Raw genomic sequence first — 8626 nt, 5'->3', positions numbered from 1 at the left:
AGGACTTAGAAAGGTTTTGTTGTTTCTAATTTGCTAGTCTATGATAGCCACCTGTGATGTAACAGAGAGGGAACTGTGGCTACAACTGGACTTATCAAACAGGAGTCAATGACTAGGTAAAAGGAATGGAAAGAGAAAACAAGGAGGCTTTTTGTGGGAATAGGATTTTTCTGGTCTTCCCGCTGAGGCACTAGGAAGTCTAAAGCTACGAGTACATAAAATAACATTCTGGATCAAAACCAAACACTCTTTAGCCCAAAAAGACCCAAAATACAAAACCCTTTTTAAAATAACCTCTCGGAAATAATGTTTTTTGTGTAATGGGGCATCAGTTTACAAAAATAATGTTAGAATACCAAGTAAATCTGACTACCAAGGGTTTAAGAAATATTACTCCTATTTGTGATGCTCATATTGGATAATATATCTATCTTAGTGGATGATAATGTCAACAAATAGTATGTAAAAACACGCAGGCTCAGCCTCCTGATTCTCTTCCCTCAGATTCAATTTTGCAGATTTCAGCATTCAATTTTGTTCATTATGTCTCACTGGAACCTTTGATCAGAACAAACTGATTTTCCGTATGCCCCACATGGAGTTCTGCTAGGTACAGTAATGTTTCAAGGGTTTTTTTTTTCTGCAAGAAAACATGTGCTGTATCACCACTATTTATTCCCTCCTCTATTCTATCCCCATGCGAAATGAGTTAGTGGTCCAGGCATTGAACTAGGGAGTGCCTAGGCTGTAGGCCATTGGACCACTGATTAGAAACTTAAATTAGCTTAACAGTGCTGATATACTGGATTGCATCAAATCCCCCAAAAGTGTGGACCAGCAAAGGTGCATCGTTTGCTGCTATAGGAAAACAACCACTCACAGGGGAAGAAAAAAAAACTACTACACCAGTAAAGGTAATAGCACAACTGTGTGAGTTGGAAATCTAAACTCTTCATACCCCGACCCACATTATTACTGAAATGTCTATAGCATAGCCTTGCTTTGGCGCTTGCCGTGCTGAGTACTTACCTCAGTTGCGTGCATTTTAATAAGAAATCCTTCTTTATCTCGGCAGACACCGAGTACGAGCGGCTGTTGGCCAAAATTGCTTTTACAGCTGGTATTGGCCAGTGTGCGTTGGTTGCCTGTCTAGAAACCCTACATCACATTGCCTCTGACTAATAGCAGAAATTAACAATGGGAGAGAATTATGATAGTTTTTTTTTAATTATCGCTACCATTTCCTTAATTATTGCCCATTTTTCTCATAAAATAATAAAAAATGGGTCTCAGATTTTTTTTCCCTCGTGCTCTATACCGCTTGAGCAAGCAATTCTGTTTATAAAAGACATCCTTTTTGAAACCAAAACTAGGATGCTTAAAGTTAAGTTTTTGGTAATACCTACCATGTAATTAAAACCATAAAGCTAGTACATAGGTCCAGTCCTTTCCAGATGACCCTCTGTAGTCAGGTTTTGCAAGTCTTCCGAAGTTTAATTTCCAGTCTTTCCATGCTTAGTTATTATAGGGCTTTAAAAGTACATACTTCAAAGAAGCAAATATATGCAAATCCCAGAGAGTTTATAGTCTAAATTTGGCTCAATTTAAATCTAAAGGAGTTGAATTGTTATCACATCTGGTTCTCATGGCAGTATGTGGCTACTGTGAAGATCAGTCTGTAATCTTGTCCTCTAATTTATTCTTGAATGTATTCTAAAATGATGCCAGTCTAATTTAATATGACTTATTTTTTCCAAGGTCTTTTAGTTTGATACTTTTCTGCTTCATCTAACAAGAATGCTTCCTCCCATCAAAATTAAAATCAAGACAGTTCGTTTGCATGGTCCAAAACTAAGGTTAATTGCCCGATATAAAAACGTTTCATTTTTACTGTGGAGATGAATGTAATTCATGAGCAAGTTGATATTTAAACTTCAGCATAATTTTCAGATATTCTGCTAAAAATTAAATCAATACTAGTACAGTAAACAAGGAAGACCAAAATACACTGTATTGGAACTCATGTCCATTTAGTTCCATCCACTGAGCTGTCAGTTTTAGAGAACATAAATGAGCTCTTTTCATTATTAATCATATATTAAATTATTGCATGACTCCCTCAAATGTTTATGATTAAGTCAAGTATTTTTCAACGGTAGCCTTTTGCACTTTGGTTCTCATGAAGACCAATTCTTCAAAAAAATAATATTCTCCATTACTGATGCTTGTTTACAGCTTTCTTTTCACTCAGATTGGAAGGTGCCCTGAATGTCCTCCCTTGAGACAGACAGTGTAACTTGTCTTCCTGCCCCAATTTTTTTTCTAAAGAACTACCACAAGAAAAGAAGCACACTGTTTGATTTGTATGTGGCACTCAGTACTCTGCTGAATTTCTCCTCGGGCTCTGCTCAGGCACATGCATTCCAGATGGTACTTAAAAAAGCAAGCTTGTGGTGTTATGTACACTCTTGCTAGCATATAGCAGATCACATTATGCAGTGACATTTAGAAAGAAACTGAGGCAAAAAGCCTATTTTTGTTTCCAGCTTTGGTTAAGTGTATCTATCAGGCAACACACCCGTGATTTTCAAGTGCAGAACAGTGTAGTTCATATATAAATTAACTTTCTCTTAGGAGAAAGGACAACATGTTGTAATTCCTTTCGAATAACTGAAGTAATACTTTTTCCCTGATAAACATTTTCCCTTGAAATTTGAGATCCAGATCCTCTCTTAAGTCACACACCCATCTTCCAGTTCCTTCCAATCTAAGCTATTTTGCCCAATCGCTTCAAAGTACTAGCAACATGGTTGCCAGATAAATTGCTTTTTTGAGCCATCAAAGAAGAAATTCAGGACAGTCACAGTCATGCTTCTTTGCAGGGAAGAAAAAATACCATCATTTGTAATTTGATTAGAACCTGTGTACTTTAAAAACTTCAGCATTTCGAGGCAGATAATCCAAAGTTTGCCCAAGATGTTGACCTTCTCTGCGGAACAATTTCAGCCTCTCCTCACAGCAAGTCAGCTCTGCTGCAGCTGTACAGAAGAGTGGGAGGTGCTAGAAAGGGACCTCCTGCTGCAAGTGCATGTGGGCAGAAGTTTTCAGCTGTAAGCCACGGCTGCCTTTAGGTGATCCAGAGGTGTAATGGTTTCTGAAACTGGCATTCAGCTGCCACCACAAAATCAGCATGGTGCTCTGTTCTGAACATGGGAAGACAAACATTTGCATTCTAGCTGGTCCTTTAGACTTCCTATTTTCAGTATGGGCCACGTGGCACAGATCCCATGTCAAGTATGTGAAAGATGCGAATAACCAAAAACATTGTGTGCTTGCCACTTCGGCTTTTGGTTCACAACACATCATTTTGCCAGTAGCTTCAGGCAGAAAGGTTTTATATTTGCTGGGAATTCTTCACACGGCAAGTCGAAGATGTTTCCTACCACTTTATTTCATTTGAGGAACACAGAGATATAACTGAGGCATAAAAAAAAGTTTAGATTTCTGAAATTGCGAAGGAAATTCAGCTCTCAACGTTTGCTAATACTGGGTGGGTGGAATGTTTTTAGGATCTGACACAGCAAATCATGCACCACATAATCAGTACAAATAAACTTGTTTGTATTGGGGTTTTCAAGGTCTCTCTAGTTTTGTTTCTTAGAATGAAAAGGATTTTTTCCCAGCTCAGGGGAAATGGTATAGGAATTTCAAATTATCTGTAGACTCAGCATTCTTGTACTGGCCTTTTTGACTCAATTATATAACATCAGCCCACAATTGCTAAAGAATTTTTAAAAGATTTAAGTTTGTTGTTATTCAAGAAGAAAATTTTGAAAGCATCCTCCCTTCCTCTTCCTAACACATTTTGTTTCCAGTAAATTGAAATATGTGTTTAGCCATTTGTAATATTAATTTTCTGGAAAGGTTTTGTTTTTTTTTAAATTGCAGCTTATCAGATGAAGTTTTTCTTCCATACTGGAGCTTAATAGGTTTCAGATTTAACCAATAAACACCAGTAATGCTTTCTTGGGCCTGAACGCTTCAACTTGCTGCTCAGTTGCAGTCTGTCTTCTCTCCTGTCTTCTGTTACACTCTTCCCACACATTTCTGCCTTTCTCCTCCCAACCCTCTAGCCACAATTTGTGGTCATTTTTAACTTCTGAAGTTGATCAGAAGGGTGAAACTGATGAGGAAACTGGCTGGTAGTAGATGGTCCAGGGAAAAGAGCATGGGGACAGCTTTGCAGGGAAGAGAGAGGCTGAAGGCAAGCATCAGAAATACAAAAGAAACATTGATTTTTAAATGGATTTTCAGTCAAATCCACCAACTTTATACATACCTTGAGTGCTGCTGCTCTACAGCATTTTAATTGAGAATGGTCTTCCATTAATGTAAACTTTGTAGAAATGAAAGTATACATCAGATCTCTATCAGCGGGGTGATATTCATGTAATACTTACCCTGGGAGTAGTTAATACTAAAATACTGTTAGGATAATTTTATCTGATTCATAGAACCAGAAAGGTGTATAATGCTGATGTATATGAAAATTATCTGTTATTGATAATGTCTGAAAGCATTCCCAAAATACAATGCACAAGGAGTTCCACCATTTCTTACCCGTTATAAGCCACCATACATTTCTCTAAATAGAGAACTTTTTTTAAAAAGAGTACATAATTAAAATCATTAAGGAATCATGAAACCTTCTTTAACTGTGGCTCTGAAGCTAGTACATCTCTGGAAGATAAAATACAAATTAACTAGATATTGGCACACTGTAGTAATTAGATGGATTAGAAAATTTTAGAATTCATGAGAGTGTTAAGTATATATTGTTGGTCCAGTTGTCATTAGGCAATTCGATTTTACCTCCCTCCCTTTTATCCAACTTCTCAGGCTCATGTGATGTCAATAGCATCATTATTTTCCATGTGTTGACATAAAAGATGTATTTACATCAAAACTATTGTTTACTTATCTACTCATAGCATAGTTGTGCTGTTTTGGTAGGCATAAGCCCGAGTTAAAACTGTCAAAGACGACAAATCTGATTCTTTGGCAAGTGTGTACTTGTAGGCTTTCCAAATTATGCTTTCCTGCATTCCACCATTTGCTCAAACTGATAGCCATGGTGCAGGCAATAACCATAAAGTGATCTTTCTGATCATGTACACCAATATGCAGCAAAACTATGAATAGTCTCCTGGTAAGCCCTAAAACATGTGGGTATCTATTAAATAATGGCACCTGTCTTCATCACAAGATTTCTTGATGTCTCTTCCTCATAACTTCCCAGTAGCAGTGCAGAGTGCTGAGCTTTCAGAGGAAAATAACCACACGTTTCAGCAGAGACACAGAAGCTCTTACACCACCGGTCTTCTGAGGCAGGCTCTGCGCAGATCACCGGGAAAGTACCCATCTTCTTTCTGCTTATGTTACAGCTACAGGGCTAACCGTAGCTGATGTACCTGTCAGTGTTTTTCACAGGTCTGGAAACAGTTTTGCACAGAATGAAGCTGCTCCAACAGCCATTCCCACTGTCCTTGTCCGTCTCTGTCACTCAGTGGTAAGATGTAGCTGCCGTTTTGAAAACCACCATCAGCGGCTCTGTCTTGCCCCCAAAGGTGCAGTCATCCAGTGGTGACTTACCAAAGACAGAAGGTACAAGTTGTACCCTGCTCCCAAATACTGTCGTTGCAGCACGGAAGACTCTTTAGAAAGAGTACGGAAAATCACATCAGGATTATACTTTGATAAAAGTATAAGTGATGTCTGGAAACAAATCCTGCCACTTTAAAAATTTGATTCCATACTCAGAATTACATTGACTTCCAACCTAACTGGCTTGTGTTAAGTATCCTCCAGGCCTTCGTAGAAGCTGTCCCCTAAAGCATGGTGTTTGAAAGTGAAGTGAAGAGAGCCGCGTAGCTCTTCCCCAAGTTGAGTATGTCATTTGAAATAAATTCCGTTCTCTGTATAGAAACAATGCGTCACAGTAAAGTAAAAGCTCATTGAACATGGACGAAGCATCCCCATTAGTATGACATGACTATAATGAATATTCTTACTGCAAGGTAACCTTCTTGTAGGCAAGGCTGGAGTCTTGGGAAAAAATGTGGAATAGAGATTCTGAGTCAAAGTATGTAACTTTAATGGATGTTGGGCAACATTGCCCAGTGGCATAAATCAGCCTGTCATTAAGTACTGGAAGTTAGTAGAAATACAGTATTTCATATCAGATAAGTATCAGGTCTTAAAATCTTTTAGGAACGAAAATGCGGTTTTCTTACTGAATGAGCTTTTTCTTTAGCTGTGCACTTCTCCTTTGTCAGTTCTTACATTTCACAATTCCTATTTGCGGTTGCTTTACACTTAAAAGTGGTCATTTATATTTTTCAGTACAAATATCTGGGACTATCTATCTGCTAAAATTTTCTCCTGGATATTTTACTGTTGTATATAGGTATGGCTATATAACTGTTTCTCTGATCAAGTAGAACAATTAATTAAACCATTTAAGTGGGCTACCTGATTTACAGAGAATTATGATAGAAGTTAAAGCAACATGGTGGATCAAAATAGCTATTTAATAAAGAATGAAGCCAAATGCTGTTCAGCCATAAAAAAAATTATATTCTGTACACAGTATAATAGCTATACTATGCAATTTCTAGTACTATTAAACATGTCAGCATAGTTTCTCTGTCTTTATAATCATGAATGATTTTTACAGGATACTGTAATTTAATTCTGTTAATAATAAAGATCTGTTTTATATAACATAACTGCCCAAACAACTTCTGTAGATGAATGAATCATATTTATATGAAGGGTACCTTTATAAATACCTCATGTGGAATTAAGAGATGATCAATAAATGTTATAAGTAAGTTACAGCTACATGTAGAATAAGCTGAAGGTGCCTGGAAGCATATAAGTGGAAGAAGTTAGAGATTTTCATATACCAAGGTCATAAGCAGGCTATAGACATATTGGCTATTATGGCAGTCTTGAAGAGTGACCAAGATGTAGTTTGATGTACATCTGTAGACTGATGAACCAGAAGAGCCTCCTCTGGTTGTCACTCTTTGGTGGACAAATGACATGACCTGGAACAGATCAGGGATGATTATGGCAAGCTACGGAGAGATGCTCAGGAAATGGAGCATCTCTTTCCATTTGCCCTCTACTCATTTAAGCCTTAGTTTACCTTCTCCATTTACCCTCTGCTTAACACTGGTGAGCTCACATCTCAAACACTTCATAAAGGCTGGGCCCTGCCCCATACAAGGGAGTAGTCAGCAGACTGCAGAGGACTACTGAACCATTTGGTGAGGGAGTTGGAGTATATGGCATACAAGGATAGGCAAAGCAAAGTGGACCTCAACCAAGAGAAGAGAAGAGAAGAGAAGGCTCCAGTGGGCTCTGAGAGCAGTCTTCTACATTTTAAAGGGTGCTTTAGAGAACACAGGGCCGGCATAGTGAAAGAACAAGAAGCAGCAGTTGCAGGCTGCGGTGAGGGAAATTTTGATTTAAACGTGAGAAAAAAAGCTTTACCATGATCATGGTTTAGCTCTGGAACAGGTTGCCCAAGGGTCTGTGAATCTTTGGCCTCGGAGATTTTTAAAAATCAACTGGATGAGTAGGGAATAATGTTGCAACATTGTTAACAAATCCATGTGAAAGATCCTGTGGATGTCAGGGCCCTGAGGGGCCAATAAGACTTAATTGCCCTGACAAGCCTCCCTTGGGATGCCCACCCTCCTTCCAGGGGCCCTGGAGTCCTGCTCAGTCCTGCCTGAGCTATGCTGTGGGTAAGTCTTTGCCCAGCTCTGTCCCTTGCTGACTTGCTAATGGAACTTCCTGGGCTGATCTTGGACCCATCACTTTGCATTCATCTGATGGTCACTGGGCTGTCACTGGACCCTGTTCCTGTCAACCCGGCCCCCGACCTTGCTCAGGGGTGGTGGGAGGGTGCCCGGTCCGTGAGGGCACTACCTCTGCCTGTGCATGGTCACCCTCAGCTCCTGGCTCGTCTCCCCTCATGGAGCAACCATGCTCTTGCTGCCCCCTGAAAATGGGACTGGAAGGTGATTTACTTTAAAACAATACTGATTTCACTCATGCTCTCTCACGATCCTACAGACAAGCACCAGGACATGTATATTCAGGTAGTCTGTCCAGCGTGCAGGCATCAGGATGCTTGAATCCAGGTGGTCTGTCCAGGAGTCCGGCTGAAGGACAAGGACACTGGCTTCCTCATCTTGTCTCCTGGTCTCTTCTTAGGTTGAGCGCTATGTGCTGATTTTTGCACATGCCTTTTTGTAGCCTTTAGGGCATCTCAGTGATGAGTTTCTCCATCCTATCTTACCTCTCACCTCCATGAGTTGTCAGCACTTACTCACTGTTCTTTGTCTCTGACCTGGGTGTCCTGAGAAGCTGATATCTATGTGCTAGGATCAGGATGAACTGCTAATCTCTAGGTGCCTTCAATATGAGGTCATTCCTATTGCTCTTCTGCTGCCTTTGATCCTTCCTGCTGCTGCTTCCACACCCCATGACCTATCCCTGAAGTTAGCTGCCTTAAGCAGCAAGGTTGGACTTGATGATCTGCAGCTGCTCC

The sequence above is a fragment of the Pygoscelis adeliae genome, unplaced genomic scaffold, assembly GCF_000699105.1.
Source record: "Pygoscelis adeliae isolate BGI_AS28 unplaced genomic scaffold, ASM69910v1 Scaffold111, whole genome shotgun sequence".
NCBI classification, from domain to species: domain Eukaryota; kingdom Metazoa; phylum Chordata; class Aves; order Sphenisciformes; family Spheniscidae; genus Pygoscelis; species Pygoscelis adeliae.
Note: the sequence above shows the minus strand (reverse complement) of the source record.